Source organism: Anolis carolinensis, chromosome 4 (genome assembly GCF_035594765.1).
Source record: "Anolis carolinensis isolate JA03-04 chromosome 4, rAnoCar3.1.pri, whole genome shotgun sequence".
Classification (NCBI taxonomy): Eukaryota; Metazoa; Chordata; class Lepidosauria; order Squamata; family Dactyloidae; genus Anolis; species Anolis carolinensis.
Genome location: NC_085844.1, coordinates 146,880,839 through 146,907,414, shown reverse-complemented (window position 1 = coordinate 146,907,414; position 26,576 = coordinate 146,880,839). Strand labels below are relative to the sequence as shown.

Genomic DNA, 26,576 nt, shown 5'->3' with positions numbered 1-26,576 from the left:
GTATATATGTGTGTGTGTGTGTGTGTATATTATAATATTATTAAATTATATATTATTCAAGGTGAACTGAACTACCTAAACTGGGCTCTACAGGCCAATGGAGACTCCACCACAGACATCACAAGAGCTGCAAAGCCAAGAACAAGCCACGAGAGTAAAGACAAAGATCCACCCAGAGGAAAAGTGTTCTTACCATATATCAAAGGAACCACTGACCGCATTGGGAAGCTGATGAAGAAACACAACCTACAAACTTTCTACAGACTCATTAAAAAAAATCCAACAAACGCTACGTTCAGCAAAAGATAAGAGGAAGCTTCTCACTTCTGCAGGAGGTTTCCAACAGACCTCATAACCTCTGGGGATGCCTGCCATAGATGTGGGCAAAATGTCAGGAGTATCTTTTGATACATGTCGCAGAAAAATAATCTTGGGGTTACTGTCCATTGTTGCAACCCCAGAAATCTGAACTATCATCTAGTATAGAGCAATCTTTTACCTTAGTGCTGTATTTTACATGTAGTTGAAGCATGTGATGGAATTGCTTCAGCAAATGATTGACAGCGACCCCTTCCACAGCTTCACATTTTCTGCTTTGAACTGGAATATATGGCAGTATGGACTCAGATAACCTAGTTCAAAGCAAATATTGTGGGATTTTCTGCCTTGATATTCTGGGTTATATAGCTGTGTGGAAGGGTCCAGCGTTGTTCAATCCAATTGCTCCCTGAAATGTAGTTTAAACTTCATGAAGCTAAAAAATCCCACACACTCTAAGCAATACTGTATTCATCTCTCGATAGAGTTCTGTACGGCTAAAAAGCTTCCATGCTCTTACAAAGCCAGGACTTACCAAGGGTCCATTCAAACTGTAGAATTAATGCAGTTTGACATCATTTTAACTGCAATAGCTCAATACGATGGAATCCAGGGATTTGTAGTTTGTAGGTTTTGTGAAACTCAAAAAGGAAGAAAAACTATAGTTTCCTTTGTTATGGTGTCTCTAATACATATTTCACAGAGAAATGCAAATATACAGCAAGATCTTTTTAAAATATAATATCTAGGTTGCCGTGAGTTTTCCGGGCTGTATGAACATGTTCCAGAAGCATTCTCTCCTGACATTTCACCCACATCTATGGGAGGCATCCTCAGAGGTTGTGGGGTTTGTTGGAAACTAGTCAAGTGAGGTTTACAGTATATATTTGTGGAATGTCCAGGGTGGGAGAAAGAACTGTCATCTGTTTGAGGCAAGTGTGAATGTTGCAATTGGCCACCTTGATTAGCACTGAAAAGCCTTGCAGCTTCAAAGCCTGGCTGTTTCCTGCCTGGGGGAATCCTTTGTTGGGAGGTGTTAACTGGTCCTGATTGTTTCTTGTCTGGAATTCCCCTGTCTTCTGAGTATTGTTCTTTATTTACTGTCTTTTAGGAATTGTGGGAGTTGGAGTCCAAAACAGAAGGAGGGTCGACGTTTGCCCATGCCTGGGCTAAACAGTATAATTTCTCCAGTGTTGTAGGGCACAAATATCCAGTGATAATGCAGCATGTCTCATTAAGAGCCACATCCACTGTTTTAACGTGGTGAGATGTATTCCACACTGGTGCTTGAGTATTCAGCAGCAGGGTAGCAAAGCGCAAGGGCAGATGCCTTCACTGTGCCTGGTAGTGATCCCCAGGTTGTGCCAGTCAGCTTTCGTATGATATTATTTCTAGCACCCATTTTTTGCTTAATATTCAAACAGTGCTTCTTGTAAGTCACCTAGATAGATAGAGGATATACACAGACTCCAAATTGGGAGAGATAGGTAATACTCCAGAGGCCAGGATGAGAATCCAAAATGATGTTAATGGATCAGAGAGGTGGGCCAAAGACTTAGCTAAAGGTGCTTTCCTTAGGTCAAAGTGAAATTGGGAGATTATTGGTGTCTTCGTTTTTAGGCCTGTTCCTGAGGTTATTTGGGGTGCTGATTCAGAAAATTGCATTGGATAGACCGCATCAGCTCTGGATTATTAAATATGGTTTTCTGTGGACGAACAGATGGTGACTACTGGGTGGCATATGTTCTGTATCAGAAACTATAGCTGATGTGGTCTATCCAATGCAATTTTCTGAATCAGCACCGCAAATAACCAAACTGAATCTAACGTTGACCAAAAACTGATTTGTAACCCTTTTGGTACTAATGTAGGAGAATGGTCCCTGGTCGAAAAAGGCTGCAATGTGGTGAAAAGTTAGTTTTGGTTATTAGTATTACTTCACTGTTTCTTATTTGTGTCTACCTGTTGTTAATACATTTATAGACTCTCCTATCATATCTATCTAGCTGTCTACAGCTTAAAAATGTAAATTAGTTAAATTGTTATTTGTTTAAATGTTGATACCAATTGGAAAAGAAGGGAAAAGAAAATACAGCAGGCCTGCTAGGATTTGGTTTGAGGATCCCCATAGATACCAAAATCCCTGGATGCTCAAGTCCTACCCTGTTTCCCCGAAAATAAGACAGGGTCTTATATTAATTTTTGCTCCCAAAGATGCACTAGGTCTTATTTTCAGGGGATGTCTTATTTTTCCATGAAGAAGAGCTCACATTTATTGTTGAACAACAAAATGAACATTTATTATATACTGTAAAGTAGTTGTCATCACAAACCAGCATAACCAGACAAACTATGAATCCTATCAAGAATTTCTTGTTACTAGCATTATTTACATGTACAACAATCTATGGTACCTCTTGCAATTTAGGTTTCACAAGGTTTCCACGCTGATTTCTCTCTATTCTAGTTTCAATGTAGTCATGAATGATGAATAATATAATATACTATAATAATAATATGATAATATAATAATAATATAATGATATACAATATATTAATGAGATAATATAATATAGGATATAATAATAACAGAATATGATAATAATATGGTATTAATAGGATAATATAATAATGGGATATAAAAACAGAATAGCATAATATAATAATAATAGGATAATATAATAGAATAATAGAATGGAATAGAATGATATAAAATATATTAATAGGATAATATAAAATGGAATATAATAATAATAACAGAATATGCTAATAATAATAAAATAATAATATGATAATATAATAGAATAATAGTATAGAATATAATATAAAATATATTAATAGCGTAATATAAAATGGAATTTAATAATAACAGAATAATAATATAATATGAAAATATAATAGAATAATAATATAATAATAATATAATGATATAATAATAATAATAGAAAAATATAATATAATGATTTAAAATATATTAATAGGATAATATAATAATGGGATATAATAATAGTAACAGAATATGATGATAATAATATGGTAATAGAATAATAGTATAAAATAATCAGTTTCATGGCATAGGATAGGAATAAGGATGAGAGGAGAATCCCAATGCGTCCTGTACCTTTAAGGAGCGAAGCCTTGGGGAGGAGTGGAAAGCCCTCTTCCTTCCCTCCCTCCCACCCTCCCTTGCCCTGGCTCCAGGAGCCAATCAGAAGCCTTGGGGGCGAAGGCAGCATGGCCAGAAGGGAGACGGAAGGGAGGAAGAAACGGCAGCGCAGCAGCAGCCATGGAAGGTTCTTCAAGCCGCGGCTGGGGGACAGGCAAGGCAAGGCCAGCCAGGGAGGGAGGGAGGCACAGAAAACAAGCACTTTCCCTCCCTCCCTCCGGTGTGTGTATGAGGAGTGCTGCTTTAGCCCTGCAGCCATGCTTCCCAATGGAACTCTGCTGCAGCCTTAGTTGCTAGGTCTTACTTTCAGGGGAGGCCTTATATTTGGCAATCCCCCCAAACCCCTGCTAGGTCTTATTCTTTGGGGAGGTCTTATTTTCGGGGAAACACGGTATTATATACATGGGTGTCATCAAATGATATTCCTTATATAAAATGGCAAAATCAGTGTTTGCTTTTTGGATTAAAAAAAAAATCTTCCAGACATGGTGATGTTTGTGTCCATGGATGCAGAATCCATGGATGCAGAGGATTAACTGAACATTGTGGCCAAAAAAGTGGGCATAGCATGTGAATTTACTATACTTTAAATATTTTTCCCCAAACTACCTCCCAGCTGCAGTCTGTAATGACATGTGTTTGAAGCTGATGAAGTTTTAATTACAGGATGTATTTGCTGAACACCACCCTTAAAAAAGTAGAATAATAAAAACAGAGAAGAAAGGAAATGAGCGTTTAACAGTTGTGTTTCCTTGGCAGTCCTATCACTTGACTGATCTCAGCCAAAGAACACATGAGTTTCAGACCCATTTTACCTCCAGCAGCCTTCACTGTCAAAAAGTAAGTAGTGTTAGATGATGAATTTCTCAGACGTAGTACTGACAAAGAGCAGGCAAGGTATTAAAACCGTGTCTGGATTATATCATCTCATAGTGCAGGTGCAGGTCAGACAATGAAATGTTTTTTCACCAAAAATAAAATAAAACCTAAGGCTAAAGAAGTAGAATTTGGCAAGTTTAGAATCTTTCTACCTGACACCTAATGTTCTGGGTCAGGAAAGCTTTGAGACATTTATCTGTAGAAGAGTATTCAGCCGTAATCATTTCCTTTTAGTTGTCGGCAAGTGTAATACTATCTAAACTAGACCTTGGAAAAGTCCGTTTTGGACAGCTATTCCCAACATCTGCTAGGCAGTATAACTAGTCACACTGGTTAGGGTATTTTTGAAATTATAGTCCAAAAAAGTTATATTTTTATCATATGTTATATAGATATACTTTCCTTGAGTAGTTCCAATGCCATGTTTTGTTTTTTTCCATTTCCTTAGACAGTTGTAGAAAGGACACAGCACTGACTGTACAACTGGTTTTCTTTAATCATATTAATGATTTTTTTTCAGATGGGAAGCGTATAATAGAAATACAAATTGGACACCTAACCACAGCCAGACTTTGAAAGTCCTATACTTTAGTTCTTGAAGTATGCCCTATACTTTCCTCTGTTTAATGGAAATTGCTAATTAAGTAATTTATATGTTTTTGATGCTTGTATAATGTATTCTTATTGATTATTGTTAATGGTTTTAAATGTGCTGTTAATGTTTACTGATTTGTTTGGCATTGAATTTTGCCGGATGTTGTAAGCCGCCTTGAGTCCCCTCGGGTGAGAAAGGCGGGGTAAAAATGTTGTAAATAAATAAATTTGTAAGAATTGGAGTTCAAAAAGGAAATTTCTGTGATTCAAGATGCTGGATATATATTCCATCAGTTTTGCATAATGAAGTATATCCAGTATTTTCCACTGGCCAGTAGATGGCATTGCTGTATGCAAAACAAAAACAGAATCTGCAAACCAAACATCATTTGTGTAGCTTGACTACTCTGATAATACAGTGCATTACGGTGGTATTTGCAGGATCCTCATGTTATGTTTCTGAGCATTTACATTAACACAAGGACAGGGAATATCTGACCTTCCACATTTTGTTGGCCTGAGATCCATGGAATCATATTAAGTTGAAAGGCGACTTGAAGCCACATTCACAAAAACATAATTTCCAGCATCTCAGCATCAGCAGTACTGTATAAGCGAGGCTGGTGGAAGCTATAGTCCAACAACAGTTGGAGACTCACATGTTCCCAACCCCTACATTCATAGCATCCAATCCACTATTATCCAATTACTACTGTTGAATTTCTGATTGAGGAACACTCAACTGAAACTAAATTATGATACTTGAGATGTTTAGCTGCAAATACATGTACGATATTTATTTGAGTCTAAGACACTATTGATTGTGAGATGCACACTAATAGAAGAGGGCAACTAAAATGATCAAGGGTCTGGAGAACAAGCCCCATGAGGAGCGGCTTAAAGAGCTGGATTAGAACATACTGGCTGGAGATGCTGAGAATTATAGTACAATGGATCTTTAATGCATAAGGTTGGAAGGCTACACTAGACATTCCTGGTCCAAGATTACTTTCAGCTGCCTGCTGCTGTCCTGTTTACTTTGTTGCATTGCAAGATAAAAAGATTAACATATTTAAAAGCAAAGTCAAATCCTATCTGTAGGCTCTCACTGCTATTAAGAATGAGAATGCCAAATTGCTGATTCAGAGCTTGTGTTCCAGTATCTGTAAGAAGAATTTCCTGTTAGCCAATGGAGGAAAAAAGGATATACTAATACTAATAGGGCCTCTTCAGTCAGCCCTCCATATCTAAAATTCTGTAATCCACTGTAATTTTTTGGGGTTATGACAATACATGCTAAAGTATGTTCAATGTTCATGATCATCCTTAAGTGATCAAATTTTTTATAAAACTAGCTGCTACATAAAGTAATCCTGTTTAACTACAGATAGGATTTGACTTTGATTTTAAACACAGCGTTATTCTGAGGAGAGTCATAGAAAATAGAGTTGGAAGAGACCACATAGGCCACCCAGTCCAACCTCGTCCTGCAGGAAAAGCACAATCAGAGTACCCCCAACAGATGGCCACCCAGCTTCTGTTTAAAAGCCTCCAACGAAGGAGTGTCCACCACACTCCGAGGCAGAGAGTTCCACTGCTGAACAACTCTTACAGTCAGGAAGTTCTTCCTAATGTTCAAGTGGAATCTTCTTTCCTGTAATTTTAACTCGTTGCTCAGAGTCCTAGTCTCCAAAGCAGCAGAAAACAAGTCTGCTCCCTCTTCCTTATGACAGCCCTTCAAATATTTAAACATGGCCTTGTCTTCTGCAGACTAAACATGCCCAGCTCTTTAAGCCACTCCTCATAGAGCATGGTCTCCAGACCTTTGGTTATTGTAGTTGCCTTCCTCTGAACACATTCCAGCTTGTCAATATTCTTCTTAGGGATAACAGCAATCCCACCTCAGGGGCCCTTGGCTGCCGTTATTTCCCTTCCCAAACATTCAGAAAGGCCAGGAGAGCCGCTATGGGAAAGAGAGAGAGGATTGCTACTTCTTTTAGTTTTTCTCAGGATGGACTAAGCTCTTGTCTTTCACCACTCTATTCAGAATACTCATATTGACCTGTAGATAAATCAACTCAAGCTTTTTAGGGTTATTGATCATGGCATCGTTCTGGGTCGGCTCTCCAGAATGGGCCTTGGGGGCATTGCTTTGCAGTGGCTCCTCTCCTTCTTGAAGGACCATACCCAGATGGTGATGATGGGGGACATCTGCTTGGACCCCTGGCCATTGACCTGTGAGGTCCCACAAAGCGCCATTCTATTCCCCATGCTTTTGAATATCTACACAAAACCACTGGGTACAGCATTTGAAGTAATATTGACAAATAACATTGGCAGAACAAATCAGTTATGGAGTTATGTAATGAGAGAAGTGGTGATTGTGTACTTTCTGTATAATCTGTAGATATATACACACTATATTTTTGATAAGTGTTATGTCTAGCCAAATACTGTATCAGAGGTCTGTGGACGGCAGTCCAGAAACAAAAACAGGTGGAGGTAAATAGTGTCATGGTTTGCAAAGATACTATATGTGTGTTGATTTATTGTTGTAAACTTGTGTTTTTTGTTTTGTTTTTATATTGTGATGTTTGGGCAAGGCCCCATGTGAGCCGCCCCGAGTCCCTTCGGGGAGATGGGGCGGGGTACAAGAATAAAATTATTATTATTATTATTATTATTATTATTATTATTATTATTATTATTTTATTATTATTATTATTAACTGGAAAATCAAATGCATGGAGCCAATTGGCTGAGTTTGCAAGGACCTGGGGAATTGGTTTTGTAAATGTTGCTATCCAGCTGCTGGAGAACCGGTTTGAACAGCCCCCCCCCTCTCTCTGTGAGTCTTCTGAGTACTAGCTGGAAAGAAGATGGCTCTGTACTCAGAGAGGCCTAACTATTTCTGAGGCCTTGTTTGCTGCGGATCTTCACTGAAGCAGTCTCATGAACTAAGAAAGGATTATGTAAGCAATCAGAGGGACTATTGTAAATACCACTGTTCTGTTGATCTTTTGGATTCAGTAAAAGTTCCTGTGTTATTTATTCTGCAAAGCTGAGTGGTGCATCATTCTTCAGGGTGTCTCTGGGCTCACAGGCACATGTAAGAGCTTCCATCTATCATCCACAATCCCCAACAAATAGCACAAACAGTCTCTGCTTTTATCTAGATACCTCTGAAATTCTTAGAAAGGATTCAGACCACCTTTGGAAACAAAATACAGGTTGAACATCCCTTATCATGAATTCTGAATTCCCCAAAAATCCAAAATTGTCCAAATTGTTTAGCTAGTGACACCTATACTTTCTGATTGTGTAGTATACACATACTTTGTTTCATGCATAAAACTATTACAGATATCTATATATATAAAATGATAAAGTTGTTTGCGCAGTGACTATAACAACAAAACTAAACATCCCAGAAATACGAAATTTGGCAACACAATGCAAAAGGCTTGCCTCCAGGTTACAACAACACAACCACACCACAAAACCACAATCCAGACCCACAAAACTCACAACAACACATCATGTGATAACAACACAACTAAACACCCCAGAAATACAAAACTTGGCAACACAATGCAAAAGCCTTGCCTCCCAGTTGTAACAACACAACCACACCACAAAACCACACAACACCCACAAAACTCACAACAACGCATCGTGACTATAACAACACAACTAAACGCCCCAGAAATACGAAACTTGGCAACACAACACAAAAGCATTCCCTCCTGATTGTAACAACACAACCACACCACAAAACCACAATCCGGACCCACAAAACTCACAACAATGCATCGTGACTATAACAACACAACTTAACGCCCCAGAAATACAAAACTTGGCACACAACTAAACGCCCCAGAAATACAAAACTTGGCAACACAACACAAAAGCCTTGCCTCTCAGTTGTAACAACACAACCACACCACAAAACCACAATCTGGACCCACAAAACTCACAACAACGCATTGTGACTATAACAAATACAAAATCTGACAACACAACTCATCCACCTCCCCAATCCCTACATTCACACTTGGCCTCCAAAAAAACAATTACAATAATAACAATTACACCAACAACAACAAGAATCAACACCATCACAGGCAAGAAGCAGTCAGGCACTGAGGCTGAGAGGCCAGTCAGTGCTACACTGGACCTCCAAAAAACAATACAGTAGCATCTAACTTATCCAACCTTCATGACCACTACAACAACAATAATAATAAACACCTACACAGGCAAAACAAAAAAATACTATTGTACCACAATAAAAATATAAACCGCACTCAGCAGAATCAGACATTACAATTAACAACAAACCAAAGACAACAGGGATCTCAAGCAATTATCAATCAACACAAAAATTGAAGAAGGTAACAGACTTCAAATACTACTACTAATGTGAGTATAAAGAAGGGTGGAGGTCACAGCATAAATACAACCTAATGTAGACTGACCAACACCACCAGACTAAGCCACAGCAACGCGTGGCCGGGCACAGCTAGTTTTGTATAAAATTGCCTTCAAGCTATGTGCACAAGGTGTATATGAAGCATTAATACATTTTGTGTTTAGACTTGCATTGTGTGCATATATGCAAATATAGATACAGTAGAGTCTCACTTATCCAACATAAACGGGCCGGCAGAACGTTGGATAAGTGAATATGTTGGATAATAAGGAGGGATTAAGGAAAAGCCTATTAAACATCAAATTAGGTTATGATTTTACTAATTAAGCACCAAAACATCATGTTATACAACAAATTTGACAGAAAAAGTAGTTCAATACGCAGTAATGCTATGTAGTAATTACTGTATTTATGAATTTAGCACCAAAATATCACGATATATTGAAAACATTGACTACAAAATGTGTTGGATAATCCAGAACGTTGGATAAGTGAGACTCTACTGTATTCCAAAATCTGGAAAAAAATCTAAAACACTTCTGGTCCCAAACCTGTTGGATATGTAAACTCAACCCATACTAAAACAAGAGCTTCAGCATGGCAAATCTTACATTCTTGTTGTTAATCATCTTCATTCCAAACCAAACTGTCATCAGTAATTAACTTCCTCTCTTGCCAGACCTTCAGTCATCCAGGTGGATCATGCTTTCTGACTTCTCAAAGAGACACACCCCAGAGGGCAACAGCAGTTTAAACATGTTCCTACAAAAGGTAAGATGAAGGTGCTGAATAATTTACAACTTTTGATCAAGCCATGGCTTTCTATTCTGGCACTTAGACACCACCCCCGCATCTTGTCCCTGATCATAGTATGTCTCCTCACTAAAGTACATATCCTAGGCCTCCATAGCACTGAGCCATGGAAGTTAAAGGGATGTCAAACTGCATCAAGTTTACAGTGTAGATGGACCTTTGAACCGAGTCATTGTGCCAAATTCCTCACTAATATTTTGCCCCAATTCCTCACACCCTAGGGTCCTTCTACACAGCCATATACCCAGAATATCAAGGAGAAAATCCCACAATATCTGCTTTGAACTGGGTTATCTGAGTCCACACTGCCATATATTACAGTTCAAAACAGATAATGTGGGATTTTATTCAGTTGTGTGGAAGGGGGCTTTAATATAGATATATAACAAACCCAGTTGCTTATCTAGATCAGTGTAAGTAACCAATCTAGAGTATTTTACAAAAGGCTCTATAAGTAATCCATTCAGACCTCCAGCAAGACCTATATGTCTTTTTCTCAGTAGGCTGGAGGGAGGGAGGAAGGACCCTTTTATGCTGCCATATAAAATCCAGATTATCTGCTTTGAACTGGATTGTATGGCAGTGTAGACTCATATAATAAAGTTCAAATCAGAATGTGGATTATCTGTTTTGATAATCTGGATTATATGGCAGTGTAGAAGAGGTCGGGGGGGGGGGGGGAAGAAAGAAAGAGACTAAAGATTCTGACCCTTCCGTAGCTGGTTTCAATCCAGTTCAAATGTGGTCTTTGACAGATTAAAAAGTAGCTAAAAACAGCCATCAGAAGTAAAAAGGGGAAAACTGTTGTGCACATATCATTTCCGACTTATGGCAAGCCTAAGGAAAATCTATCACAGGGTTTTCTTGGAAGAGGGGTGCTTTTGCTTTTCCCAGGAGCCAAGAGAGTGTGACGTGCCCAGGATTATCTAATGGGTTTCGATGGCAGGGTGTCCACAGTCATAGCCCAATGCTCAACCCAGGGCACCCCTCTGGCTCTTACTGACCATACAATAATCTGTGAGCTGTACCATCTCAGAATTAAGCCTCAAGCTTCATAGCTTCCCCCGAAGTCCTCTGCAGATCATTAGGGGAATGCTTTAACACCGGTTTTTTCCATCCATCCACAGCGATCAATACATGACAGTTCCTTATTATGAAATGGGGTGTGGAAACAAAAAAGTGAAGAAGATGAAACGGGTCTGAGAATTTGTTTCTGAAGGCAAGTTCCCCGTGTCCTTTAAAACGCACATGCATCAAAATGTGCCAGGTGAAACTTCACCTTACCATTACATTATTAAAAGGAAGAAACTTTGCACATGAACGGATGAGAACAAAGCTCCAAAAATAGCAGTGAAGGAGACTGCAGCTGAAAGCAGACCGGGAAAAAAAAAAACCCGCTTACCTTTTCCCCCAGTGCTTCCTAATGCAGTGTGCTCCCTTCCCCTCCTTCATCCATGTGCTGTGCGAACGGTTTGCACATACTAAACAAGAGCTGGGATGGAGATAGTGGTGCAGTGCGGCGAGCAAAAAGGAAGTCATTTGGATCGGCAAAGTGAAACAGGGAGGAAGGGAACAATCTGTGGTCAAAGCCTCTGAGCTATTTTCTCCACTCAGTTGCATCTTTACTGCATAAATCTGTCAGGAATCTAGCCCAATATTTCTTCCCTAAGTATGAACGGAGTTGGCAAGGCAAGTCCACATTACTGAAAGAATTCTTGGGTTGCTATGTAAGGTATCTACCTGACATGTTTAATGTTTAAAATGAGTTTTATAGCTCTCATTTTTCAATGTCCACAGTGTTTTGGAGGCAAATGGCCCATGTTTAAAGAAGAATGAAATAGCAAATGTTGTGGTATCTCTATAGTTAGGTGTGACAGTTCCACCAACTGTTTCCCTTTAAGTTCAGTTGCTTGGAAAACAGAGGGCTCTTCCACACAGCCATATAACCCAGAATATCAAGGCATAATAATCCACAATATCTGCTTTGAACTGGAATTACAAAAATATACTAGATATTACTCCAATGGTCAACAGAAATGGAAATAGTGAAAGACTGTATGATAAAATGGGCCTCATATATAGGTCATCCAATAAAAATTGAAAACTGGGAAAGAAGTTGGAACAAAAAACTCAGATATACTTATGCATTTGATCTCAAAGAGAATTGGTACAAGATGATGTACCAGTGGTACATTACACCTGAGAAGTTGGCAAAATGTTGTAAGAATGTTCAAGACATGTGTTGGAAATGCGAATCACGTGTAGGCCAGCTCTCAGTTATTTCTAAGGCAATTTTATGGACCTTAAAAAGGACTATTTATTCCTACTGTTCTCTGTAAGCAATCCGAGAGATACTGTAAAAATTATTGCTCTGCTTGATCATTTTGAAGTCAGTAAAGTTCCTCTTAATTTTTCTACAAAGCTGAGTGGCACATCATTACCCTGCAAAGTGACTTTGGTTCACAGGTGGACGTGAGAGCTTCTATTTAACATCATCTACAATCCTGCAACAAACTATACACAAAAAAATAGAGGCAATACTAAACACAAAAATTCCAGTGAAACTGGAATACTTCCTACTAGGGATGATAAACTTTGAAACTGACAGAAATAAGGATATATTATTTAACTATCAGGTTTGGGGTTTTTTTTCGTGTCAGGAGTGACTTGAGAAACTGCAAGTCGCTTCTGGAGTGAGAGAATTGGCCGTCTGCAAAGACGTTGCCCAGGGGACGCCCAGATGTTTTGATGTTTTACCATCCTTGTGGGAGGCTTCTCTCATGTCCCTGCATGGAGCTGGAGCTGATAGAGGGAGCTCACCTGCACTCTCCCTGGGTGGGATTTGAACCTGGCAGCTTGCAGATCAGCAGCCCAACCTTCAAGTCACAAGGCTTTAATCCACTACTCCACCGAGGGCTCCTAAAACTACCAGGTAACGGCCGCAAGAATAGTTTACACCAGAAATTGGAAAAGTAAAGAAATCCCATCAACAAGAATGGACATTGAACATTTTAGATATCATGAGTATGGACAATTTAATCCAATAATCATGGAATCTATCATGGAATCAAGGTAAAAACAATGGACTGGACACTTGTCAAAGAATATTCGAAACAAGAAAAAATGAAAATGATAATTTAAGCAAAAGGAAGACTCATGGGAAATCCACATGCAGAGGTCTGACGAAATGGAGGCGCCTGACAAAGAAGAGCGGAGTGGTTATAAATATGAAAGCCTCAAAGAAAGAGAGTGGAAGTCAACAAAAAAATCCCTTAGCTTATCCTTTACCCTTCCATTTTCCCTTTTCCATTCCACCACCCTTTCCTTTTTACCTATCCTTTCTATTCCTATCCTGTAGGTTTTTTAATTATCTTTTTCCCTTTGAAAAACATAAATAAAATTATTTATTTTTTTAAAAGCAGATAATCCAAATTTTATATAACAGACCCTAGAGTAGTGGTTCCCAACCTGTGGTCCATGGACCAACAATGGTCCCCAGGAACTAAAATATGGTCCGCGGCCTCACAGTTACTACACCATTGCAATGAGAGCGACTGGTCTTGCGAAACCCTCTTATAGTGCCGAGGCAATGGGGATGTCAGGAAGGGAGAGATTGACTACCCATGAAAGGTGCAACAACAAGCCTCCTGACTGCTGCTTCTCCTCCCCCTCCCTCCCCCTGAGCAGAGCCGTTCCATGTGGCGCCTGGAAGCAGGGACGCCTTGATGTCTTCATTTTTAGGCCTGCTTCTGGGGTTATTTGGGGTGCTAATTAAGAAAATTGCATTGGATAGACCACATCAGCACTAGATTATTAAATATGGTTTTCTGTGGGTGAGCAGATGGCAACTACTGGATGGCATACGTTCTGTATCAGTTTTCTGAATCAGCACCCCAAATAACCAAACTGAATCTAAAGTTGACCAAAAACTGATTTGTAACCCTTTTGGTACTAATGTTGGAAAGTGGTCCCTGGTCAAGGTGGTCCCTGGTCAAGGTGGTCCCTGGCCAAAAAAAGGTTGGGAACCACTGCCCTAGAATGTTCTGATGGACATTGACCTACATCACTGCTGTCCATTCAATATTAGTCTACAGTCAACCCTCTACATTCACTGGAGTTAGGGGCACACCATAACTGCATGAAAGTGAAAAACTCCAAATAAAGAAATTGTTTTTTTTAACCTGAGAGAATATCTCTCTAGACTTTCAAGGGCTTCCATCTCAACACTATAGTCAAGCTGTGTTGGAAGCTGACCATATAGAATCAGACTGGAGGACCTAGAGATAACGAGGGATAATATCTTTCATCAAATCAATAAATAATCAAATTCACAAAAGTCAAAGTGGGGTTGCATGTGCAGCTTTCCCTCACTTCAGGCAGAAAAATGTCTAAACTGGTCATAATCATAAAGAAATCAAGAAAGAAAGTTTTGAGATAAAGAACATATGCCTTATCTGCTCTGCCATTAAAAAATCATGATAGGCATATGGAAGAAACTAGAGCTGATGTGATCTATCCAATGTAATATTCTGAATCAGTGCCCCAAATAATCTCAGAACAGGCCTAAAAGACACCAAGAAACAAAATTGTTGTTGTTGTAATTGCTGCTAAACCGATGTAGGCTTTGTTTCATTTGGAACTGAGGAAGAATGAGATTTAACCAAAGTCTTAAGAGGAAAGATGGGTTTGCAAGAGGGTTTTTACAAGAAAGAGGTCACAATGCATGATGTTTTCTATAATATATTAACATTATGCAATGAAAGCAATATGATTGTACTGTATCTTCCATCACTATGTGGCGCAGTGGGTTAAACCCTTGTGCTGACAGGACTGATGACTTGAAGGTTGGGTTGCTGACCTGAAGGTTGGCAGTTCAAATCCAACCTAAGGAGAGCATGGATGAGCTCCTTCTATCAGCTCCAGCTCCATGCGGGAACATGACAGAAGCTTCCTACAAGGATGGTAAAAACATCAAAACATCCAGGTATCCCTTGGGCAAATATCCTTGCAGATGGCCAATTCTCTCACACCAAAAGTGACTTGCAGTTTCTCAAGTCGTTCCTAACATGGGGGAAAAATTAAGAGTTTAATTCGGTGAGGCAACAGAGCTCTTCGACTGGTACTTCTGAATATTTAAGAAAACTGTAAATCCCAAGATTCCTTAGATGAATGCCATGAAAATTAAAGTGCTATGATTTTGTAGTGTAAAGGGGAAGGGAATTCTAAATATTAAGAGCAGCAAGAGAAAATAGGTCAAGACACTTGTGGGTGTGTAGTAATGAAACTTATGGTGGTCTCACTCTCTAACACTCTCTGGGATACATGTTTGACCTAAACTACAGAATTCTATTTGTTATGTTTCTTTGCCAATGTGTTTGTCAATACCTGCTTTGTGTTGTTCACCCACTCTGTCATTTTGCTCTCTGCTAGTCCACCCACTTCACACAAAATGTATTTTCAGCCTTGTTCTTAGCCTCCACCAAACCAAGAAAGCATCACTTGTACAACTGCCATAATACTTAAACCAAAAGTATTATGGTTTATTTTTGGTTGAATCTTCAATCAAAAGCCTCATGCAATTCAACATAATAATGACAGCTATAAGTGGTGTTTATGTAGCATCTTTTCTAAAGAAAGTATGTTATGCCCATACACTTGTTAATAAAGATATAAAGGATGCAGCAGGAAGAGGCAAAACAAAAAGTAAAATTTTATCTTTTTTTTGGCATCTCTGCCCTGCACTGAGTTGTTTCACTGTATATTACAAACACTGAGGCAGAGAATCTATCTATCTATCTATCTATCTATCTATCTATCTATCTATCTATCTATCTATCTATCTACAGTAGAGTCTCACTTATCCAACACTCGCTTATCCAACATTCTGGATTATCCAACACATTTTTGTAGTCAATGTTTTCAATATATCGTGGTATTTTGGTGCTAAATTCATAAATACAGTAATTACTACATAGCATTACTGCGTATTGAACTACTTTTCCTGCCAAATTTGTTGTCTAACATGATGTTTTGGTGCTTCATTTGTAAAATCATAACCTAATTTGATGTTTAATAGGCTTTTCCTTAATGCCTCCTTATTATCCAACATATTCGCTTATCCAACATTCTGCTAGCCCGTTTATGTTGGATAAGTGAGACTCTACTGTATCTATCTATCTATCGAGAAGGACAGAGAGTTACACTTACAAATGTACCTGTTCCAATTTACAAACAAACAATCTTGTTTGTAATTTTGGGACTGCCTTTATATCTACTTGAGTAACCTAACTTCTACAAATAAAGGTAGAAGCTGCACTGCTTACAATTTATACTGTTTGATTAAATTGTATGTTGATTACTTAAGAAAAGCTTCCAAAATGCTGCCCTACCTCAATTACGGAAAAGTCCAGCCAGCCATATCTCCTCTTGTTTATGAAATCCACTTTTATAAAATTGGATACGTTATATCAAATGAACTCAAACCCTTCAAAGTGTAACTAAAACTGCAGATACAGTATATAAAACTGTCTTACTTTATCTCATGCCTTGAACAGTAAGCGGGCTACACCGCCTAATGTATGCAAGCCTGGCGGTGCCCAAGTCTCATTGATGGGATATCTATTGTGTAAACCATAACTCACTCCCATTGTTAAACCTCTCCCCCATTCACGTGTGCTGGGAGACTTCTAGGCTCCCATTTATGGTATCAGAGTCATCAGCTGGTATGCACCAGTGGACTTGATGTAGTGAAACCAGTCTTTCTTTAATCAAATCACTGAGTTGCCGTGAGTTTTCCGGGCTGTATGGCCATGTTCCAGAAGCATTCTCTCCAGATGTTTCACTCACATCTGTGGCAGGCATCCTCAGACGTTTGAGGTCTGTTGGAAACTAGGCAAGTGGAGTTTATATATCTGTGGAAGGTCCAGGGTGGGAGAAAGAACTCTTGTCTGTTTGAGGCAGGTGTTAATGTTGCAATTGGCCACTTTGATTGGCACTGAATGGCCTTGCAGCTTCAAAGCCTGGCTGCTTCCTGCCTGAGGAAATCCTTTGTTGGGAGGTGTTAGCTGACTCTGATTGTTTCCTGTCTGGAATTCCCCTTTTTTAGTGTTGCTGAGTTTTTTTTTTAATACTAGTAGCCAGATTTGGTTCATTTTCATGGTTTCCCCCTTTCTGTTGAAATTGTCCACATGCTTGTGGATTTCAATGGCTTCTCTGTGTAGTCTAACATGTTAGATGTTAGAACGGTCCAGCTGTGTCCAGGTTGGTTCATCAGGTGCTCTGCTATGGCTGACTTCTCTGGTAGAATTAGTCTGCAGTGCCTTTCATGTTCCTTGACTTGTGTTTGGGCGATGCTGCCTTTGGTGGTCCCTATGTAGACATGTCCACAGCTGCATGGAGACTCCTGCAAAGGTAAGAGGATCCCTCTTGTCCTTCACGGAATGAAGCATTTGTTGGATTTTCTTGGTGGGTTTGTAGATAATTTGTAGGTTATGTTTCTTCATCAGCCTCCCTATGCAGCCAATGCATGTTTGGTAAGAACACTTATCCTCTGGATGGATTTTTGTTTTCAGCTCATGGCTTGTTCTTGGTCTTGTAGCTCTTCTGATGTCTGTGGTGGAATCTCCATTGGGCTGTAGAGCCCTTTTGCATCAATCACCTTTTTGTGTTTTCTGGACTATCTCTGTGTTACCTGGACAGGACAGTAAGTCAATCAGAACTATTTGCATTTTATGTCAACACATTCCTGGACTCATGCCGTTCCTTTTTCTGCCACGGAGGGAACTCTTTCAGCCAGTGATATCAAGAAGATTCCCCAGCCAACAAGAACCTGGATCCAAACTGGGCTGGCCTTTCCACCAATCAGGGTAGAGCACAGGTATTTTGAATGATCTTCAAAGTGGATAAAATGCTCTGTTCTTCTCTGTAAGCCTTATGTTGGCTCTTTTTGAGTGTAGACTGTATGGACATGCATTCTGGCCAAACTTCTGTTCATTACCTTCAAACCTAGGTTGTGTCTTGAATCTGGCCTTTTGGGAGCAGAAAAACGTGCCAGGCTTCAAACGTGCCTTTTGCCTTAGTTTAATGTTTTTGGCTTCTATTGAGATTCTTCTTAGCTTTCCTACTTCTCACTGTCTCCCAGTTATCTCCCTCATGTTCACATTCCTCCGACCCAATCAGTCCCACTCACTTTGCTTACAGGTTGGATTTAAATCTTTTCTATTTCTACTACCTGGCTTGACCATCTCCTCCTACAAACTATGCCTCTGGTCTTAATTTGACTAGCAAGTCGAGATTAGGTGTATCTTCCAAAATACTGATTATCCCCATCGAGGAAGACTCACATTTAAAGTTAATTTATGTGTATATCACATCTTCCTTAAACTCATACTAGACTGACTTCAATAGTCTTTATAATTTATTTTAAAATAAAATAGGAGAAAAAACACAATCCATGGACTCTTGGCACAAATGCAACTTGGTAAGAATGGAGAAGGAAGATATGTTGAACAAATGAGTGTGCAGAAATTGATTTCCCAGCTGACAACACAATTTTTAAAATGAGCATATAACACACAAACATACACATTTTTATGCAGCCAAGGTTTTCTGTTGTTCTGCCTGGTTGCTAATGTAAACAGGATACTGGAAGGTCAGGCAAATCAATGTCTGGACAATGTGAATATATCTAAGAAAATACAGGCATGTCAAAGAGATTAGAATTATTTGTTTTTATATGAACTTGCTTCCAAAAATAAATGTTTCCAAGGTTGTATGGCACTCTTGAGGAAGCTTTATATGTTAACTTTCAGCTTTAATTACAAATTTTAAAGTGGCATTTTATTTTTTTATGTGTTTTCATAGAATCATAGAATAGTAGAGTTGGAAGAGACTTCATGGGCCATCCAGTCCAACCCCCTGCCAAGAAGCAGGAAAATCTTATGTCTTAAAATATATGTGTTTTTAATGTGTTTATGTTTTTATCTATATATCTATGTTGTACCTTACCTTGAACCATGAGGAGAGACAGGTAGTAGTAACAACAGTAGTAACAACAACAACAACAACAGTGCCTTCCAGTTTTACTTGTGAGTATGTATGTGCATGTGCCTTCAAGTCACCTAGCAACTTATGGTGACCCCATGAATTTCAGAAGGTTTTCTTAGGCAAGAAATACTCAGAGATGATTGTACTGTTTACTATTACATTGCTCTTTTTTAAAGATATGTGCATTAAAGCAAAGATCTTCAATATATACTGTAAAAATAAAATGTACATGTGAAACTGTTGGCTTAAGGCCAGCATTGTACAGGCGTGCCAAAGCCATTGACTCACTCACTCACTCACTCAGTCCCTCACTTGCCTGAGCACCTCAGAAACCATTAACACAAATATCTGTCTATCTTTCATTCTAAAAATAAATGTACTTTTAGAATTCATCCCTAAATTCTGCTCAGCTCAGTGCCAGAAGGGACAGGATTACTTTCTAAATTCACTACTTATCTCAAAAGAAGGTAAAAGCATTGTAAATTGTACAGTGCAGCTTAGGTCCATCAAAGGCCAATAAGAAGGAAATAATGGCTAAGATTTTTTAATTTATTGTGTCAGAAACAAGTGGAGAATAATGTATTAAAAAACCACAAAGTTTTAAACTTGGCATTATGCTAAATTTCCTCGGACCAGAAGCTGGGCACTTCCGAGTGCCTCAGGTGTTGCTGTAAAAGGGTCCTCCATTTTGCCTGTGGCAGGGCTCAGACTGCACTGTAGTAGATGGTCTGTGGTTTGCTCGTCTCCACATTTGCATGTTATGCACTTTGTAGCCCCATTTCCTAAAATTGGTTCTAAATCTTGTGGTCTCAGAGCACAGTCTACTCAGCGCCTTACAAGTCGCCCAGTCTTCTGTGTGCCCAGGAGGGAATTTTTCATCTTCTAGTATCAGCCACTGATTGAGGTTCTGGGATTTTACTGCCACTTTTAGACACTCGCTTGCTGAGGTGTTCCTGCAAGCATCTCTGTAGATCTTAGGAAGCTGTTTCTTGATTAAGTCATTGGCATGCTGGCTGATATCCAAACAGAGGATAGGTCGAAGATGTCAATGCCCTTGGTCCTTTCATTACTGGCTGCTACTTCGTGATGGATATCAGGTGGTGCAGTGCTGGCTAAACAGTATAATTTCTCCAGGTGTTGGGTGTTGGCATCCTGTGATAAAGTGGCATGTTTCATTAAGAGCCACATCCACTGTTTTAACGTGGTGAGATGTATTCCATACTGAGCATACACATTCAACAGCAGAGTAGCAAAGTGCAAGGGCAGATGTCTTCACTGTATCTCGTTGTCATCCCCAGGTTGTGCCAGTCAGCTTTCGCATGATATTATTCCTAGCACCCACTTTTTGCTTGATGGCTAAGATACTATGTTGGCATTGCATTGCATCAATCTACAGATGTGGAGTTGCACATGTCATATATCATATATACTCGAAGATAAGCTGAGTTTTTCAGCCCTTATTTATGAGCTGAAAAAGCCTCACCCGGCTTATAATCGGGTCAAGGTCAAGCCGGAAGTGGACCCCGGAGACCATTGCTTGCAATATATGACATATTTATCTCTCACCCTCCCTATAAACATATAGATATCTAGAGATTTCAATGTACCTGTATATCTGTATCTATGTGTATGCATTATTATATATATGAACTTTTGCCTCATATGTTTGCAAGTCTCTGCAAATCCTATACAGATATAATTACTGTATCTATATAGGAAGAGATGTCTAGATAGATATATATGAATATAGATATATAGGGCTTGCAAATATTGCAGGGGAAATGCACACATACACACATATATAGAGATTTCTAGATAGATATAAATATAAATGTATAGGGTTTTCAAATATTGCTGGAGGGAAATGCACATATCTAGAGAGAGAGGATTTGCAAACGTTTCAGAGAGAAATGCATATGTGAAATTGGTATATATAATTATAGATCTATATCTTGCTCTGAATTGTTTATGTAGGCATTGAATGTTTGCCTGTTACTATGTTGGAAGCTGGCCTGAGTCACCATGGGGAGGTAGGGCAGGGTACAAATGAAGTTGTTATTATTATTATTATTATTATTATTATTATTATTATTATTATTATAATGTTATTGTTAATACCATATTATTTTTGTTGACCCTACTTTTCCACTTACAGAGCTAGTTTACTGTTTTTCTTTGAAATGCAGTAAATATTGAAAAACCTTTAACCTACTGATGGTTCAATATAATTTCATTGGGATCTATTTTCATTTTGAAATTTACCAGTAGCTACTGCTTTTTCCACCCTCAGCTTATACTCTAGTCAATAACTTTCCCCATTTTTTGGTGGTAAAATTAGGTGCCTCAGCTTATATTAGGGTCGGCTTATACTCGAGTATATACGGTAAATATGCTTGATAATGAACAAAGAAGATAAGGAAGATGGTGCACCACAAGTAGAAGATATTTACAATAACTGACAGTATCAAAAGGCATGTTTTAGCAAAAATACTCCATTGATGGTGCTGCATCATTAGTGAAATTTAGCGATGACGAAGGGCATGAGCAGAAAATATGAAGTATGACAAGATTGCCAATGATAATTAAGGGATGATTGTTAGTTCTTAGTATTAGGTCCTAGTTTCATATCCACCAATATTTCACAAATGAAAACAGAGACATATGACCAAGCAAGATTTAATTCTTAAGAATGGTTAAGAATGCAAAAATGAACACATAAGCTAGGAAGGATGCAGCAGTCTGTTTTGGCCAGAGTCTACTGGGAAGATGCTTCCCTCCTGATCTCCTCTTCCCTTGCTGAGTTGATTGAGTATAAACCACTTTTGGATTTCGGGTGTGATTTATAGCAAAGTAAACTGAGGACAAAAGGGAAAAGTGGGCAGAAGAGGAGCGTGAAAGTGGAATATTGTAAAAGCAACAACAACAACAACAATTTATTGATTAGCCAGTTGGCCTTATCAAGCACAGACAATACAAACATGAAATACAACATACATCTGATCTGGTACACTTAAAATAAAATAAAAATATACAGGTATTTGCCAGCTTGGTGCCAATGTAGCTTAGCCATAGATGTATGCATCAACTATCCTCATCTCCCCTACACTGCACCCCAATCTGATCTATGTACTCCAATCATGTAAAAGCAGCTAAATAAGCGAAATGGCAGAGAAGCAACCTAGAATACTTGGAGGATATGTACAGTAGTTTTCTTTCATAATTTTGTCAGTTTTGTTTTGTTTTGCTTTTGTTTTTTCACTGGTTAGATTATTAGAGGGCAGCCGGGTTTTTCTATGTAAATTTAATGCTGTTTATCAATTTACACTTTTAAATTGTAGGTATCTATTTAGTATGCCAGGCACATTAAGATGCAGGTGTCCTCAAGAATAGAGGACATTCCTTTCATTAGATTTTTAAAATGACCTTTTCGTTGTCAGTTCCCAAATCAAGAAGTTTCTGCCTTTCCCCCCTACTTGAAATAATCGCCCCCCCTTTCCCCCCAGCAATTGCCCTTGGAACATTTGCATTTGTGAATGCCAAGCTGTGTAAATCTTTTCTTGCTCTCTCCCTCACATCATGGAATTTATTGCAACTCATCACTCTGTGGAAGCAGCACTAAGAGGAGGCTAAAAACCTGAACTTCAAAAGCTGTCTGTGCAGATGGCACCCGGACAAAGGCTTCTTTCTGTGAAATGAATGTGCCATTTTCATCCTTATGCTCTAACAGCCTGGTGTATTCCTACATTCTGACATTATGCCGAAATAATGTGCCACATTGTTCCTGTGAGATATTTGATCCCGTTTCAAAAATGCTAGCCAGCAACAAGTGTTGATTAAAACACTAAAAGAATGTTGTGATGGCCAATATTTTTTACATAATGTATATAATAGTGAACAACAGCCATCTGCTGAAGGTGGGCACACCGAAATTAATTTCCGTGAAGGTCCAAAAATTAAAGAGATACATTGGTAAAGGCTGATCATTTCCTGAATATGACTGCCAGTTTTCATTGGTGCACATCCAAGAAAGGAGAGGATTACTATCTATTTTTCAAGTCTTCACCAGTTTTGAGACTGTCAACATAATGGATTGGAAGGACTTTTCATTATGTGTCCTTCAACAACAGGATACTTTTGTTTCAAGTTTTATTTTCCTTTTTTTCAAAATAGAAAAAGTGTTATATTCTTATCTCTCATCTTCTCTTAGGAAATTCAAGTGTGTAAATTGCAAGCCAGGCTCCGTAACTGCCTTGATTCATTGCAGAGGGATGGGTGCCTCATATAGACAGACCATGCCTTCAGAGGAGTAGGGTAGAGATGCTAAAAGGTAAGAACTGTTTGTCAGTGGTCATTGTAATGGGATTGGGAGTTTTAACGGCTATTTTAAGCTTATTTATTATATTTTAATCTATTTTTTACCTTAATACGTACAGTATATTTTTTTATTTTTCTATTGCACTTTTCAAACTGTGAGGAAGGTGTGAGTCCCCATGGGGAGAAAGGTAAGGTATAAATCAAGTGTACTGTTCTATTATCCAGGCAGAGGCCACAAGAGGGCCGAGACAGAGAAGAATAGTCAATTTTACAGGAGTGAAGGGGTTGAAGGAATTAAACCTTTCCCCCTATATTCCTATTATTTCCCCACCCATGTCACCATCATCAAAACAACCATTGTTTATGACATTGGAATGGGAGGGGGAAATAACCAGCAAAAATTGTTTTCCTCCTTCAACTCCCCTCTCTTAAAATGGAATATCCTTCTCTGTCTAGCGCCCTCTTGTGGTCTCCACCTGGATAATGGAACAGTACCAATAAAGTAAATAAAAATAAGGAAAATAAGTAAATACCCTGAGATGGCACTTACCAGATGTGTTGGGAAACAATGACCCGTCTCACCCCCTATCCTACTATCAAATTAGCTGAAATGATAAGAATCCAATGCATTTGTAACATATTAATTTAGCATATGTATGAAGTATGAACCAGAAGTATAGAATGTGGTTATGTACATGAAATATGTGGCCCTACCACAATAATAATAATAATAATAATAATAATAATAATAATAATAATAATAATAATGCTTTATTTGTATCCCTCCACAATCTCCCCTAAGGGACTTGGGGCAGCTCACAGAAAACACTCAACAGTGCAACAATATACAAATACAACAAAATACAAAAAATAAAAAATTAGTAACAATAAAAATAACCCAACAATATTATAAAACAGAAATAAAATCCCTATTAATTAGGATTTTAAAATTACTTTATTGTATGTCTAATGTTTAATATAGTGTTAATTTGATTATTTATGGTTATATGTATCATTTTTAGATTTGCAATGTTTCTTTTACAGTAGAGTCCCGTTTATCTGACCTCCGCTTATCCAGAGTTCTGGATTATCCAACGCAGTTGGCTCAGCTGTTTCTCTTGTACAGCAAGCCTCTCCTGTTGGAGTGCCTGGCCTGCACCAGCCACGTCTCGCCCCTCCTGGCAAGTGCGGAGAGGCCCGTTGCACATTGCTACCTAGAGAAACTTCTCTAGGCAACAACATCCAGTGGGCTTCTCTGCTCACCGGGAGGGGCAAGAGGCCCACTGCACGCTGCTGCCCGGAGAAGAAACTTCTCTGGGCAGCAACATGCAGCAGGTTTTTCCGCTTGCCGGTTGCTCGCCGGGAGAGGTGAGAGGCCCACTGCACGTTGCTGCCTAGAGAAACCTCTCTAGGTAGCAACATGCAGCGGGCTTCTCCACTCACCGGGCACTCGCTGGGAGGGGCGAGAGGTCCATTGCGCATTGCTGCCTAGAGAAAGCTCTCTAGGCAGCAACATGCAGCAGGCTTCTCTCGCTAGGCGATAATCCCTCCTTATTATACAACATTCTGTCAGCCCGTTTATGTTGGATCAGCAAGACTCTACTGTATATGGTTGTGAGGCATTGAATCTTTGCCATTTGCTATGTTGTTAGGCCACTTTGAGTCCCCCTAGGGGTAGGAAACGCAGTATAGAAATAAATAAATATTAAAGATCTCATAAAACCCAGTAGGTTGAGAAAATCTTGACTGTATAAATATCCACCTTCTTTGCATTCTTTGTAAAAAGATCAATCCATCTAATTTTGAGAAGGTTATCTGGAACTCCTTTGTGATTTGAAAGATTGGCTCTTTCCATATGGAAAGCGAAGGTAGCTCCACAGCTTCTTTTAACCTATTCTCCTAGGAGCACTTCCTTATATACTCTCTCATTCCCTCTGTTTGGATCACAGGTATGAGAGACTACATAAGGAAGTGCTCCTAGCAGAACACATTAAAACAGTGGTTCTCAACCTGGGGTCCCCAGATGTTTTTGTCCTTCCACTCCCAGAAATCCTAACAGCTGGTAAACTGGCTGGGATTTCTGGGAGTTGTAATCCAAAAACATCTGGGGACCCCAGGTTGAGAACCACTGCATTAAAAGAAGCTGTGGAGCTATCTTCACTTTCCATATGGAAAAAGCCAATCTCTCTCATTCTTCCTGTTGCACAAATGCCTCTGCCTGGGATGGCCTCTTATGTGTGAGTTTATGCATTCTTAGGGTTCCCCCTATAGTACCTACAGTAATTTAAATAACATTATACACCAACTATGAAATATATTACTGTTTAATTTGTATCATAGAAAATGCAGTAGTGGGATTATGTATTTTTCAGTTCTGCTTTTCTTCACATATATGATCTAACATACAGATCCACAAATTTGTTTGAAATAGAATGCATACTTCCCTCTCTTTTTTCTTAAGGAACAAAGGAGAGGAAACAATTGGGATTCAGCTCTCACAGTGCGATTCACAAGCTGTTGACATCTGAGCAGGTCTGATCATTGATTGGCTGGAAGGACTTTTCAAGGTGTGTCTTTCAACAAGAAGATATTTCAGTTTCAAGGAGATGTTAGTGGAACATGATAGCTGTTTTGTGTGGTAAGGACTGTTTTGTCTTCTTTGCTATTATAGCTCAACACAGTATGCTTTGTTGTGAAATCGAGGTAATGGACTTATTGTGTGTCATGAAAATCCTTTACTGAGCTGAAGTGTCAGTTTCTGTGTTTTACAGGTTTGCGTGATTTAAAATGTTGCCTTGGGAGAGAATCTCAGCTAAGACAGCTTTGAAAGGACAGGATAGTTTCACACAATCCTGACTTTGTCCTTTCTCAATTTATGTATGTTGCATGTTTTGGGTGGTTTTCATATAGCAATCTTTTACATATGCCATGTCTTGTTCTTTCTTGCAAATTGGAGGATTAACCCAAGTTACTGTGCACAATGAAAGTGCATTGTGCCTTAGCAAAACACTTGGC

General features: G+C 38.9%; 1 protein-coding gene and 1 long non-coding RNA gene across 2 annotated transcripts in view; both read left to right on the top strand.

Moving 5' to 3' along the window:
- The first annotated feature begins 3,260 nt into the window (after positions 1–3,260).
- On the top strand, positions 3,261–11,631 carry LOC134298297 (uncharacterized). Its single transcript, XR_010005306.1, has 3 exons — positions 3,261–4,963; positions 10,069–10,160; positions 11,330–11,631. It is a non-coding gene; the product is annotated as an uncharacterized LOC134298297 (long non-coding RNA).
- A 14,446-nt stretch (positions 11,632–26,077) lies between these two features.
- Positions 26,078–26,576, top strand: part of bcar3 (BCAR3 adaptor protein, NSP family member) — a 189,972-nt gene continuing 189,473 nt past the window's right edge. Inside the window, exon 1 of the mRNA XM_008109173.3 lies at positions 26,078–26,199. The gene's annotated coding sequence lies outside the window, so the exon portion shown is untranslated. The remainder of the gene's footprint in view (positions 26,200–26,576) is intronic.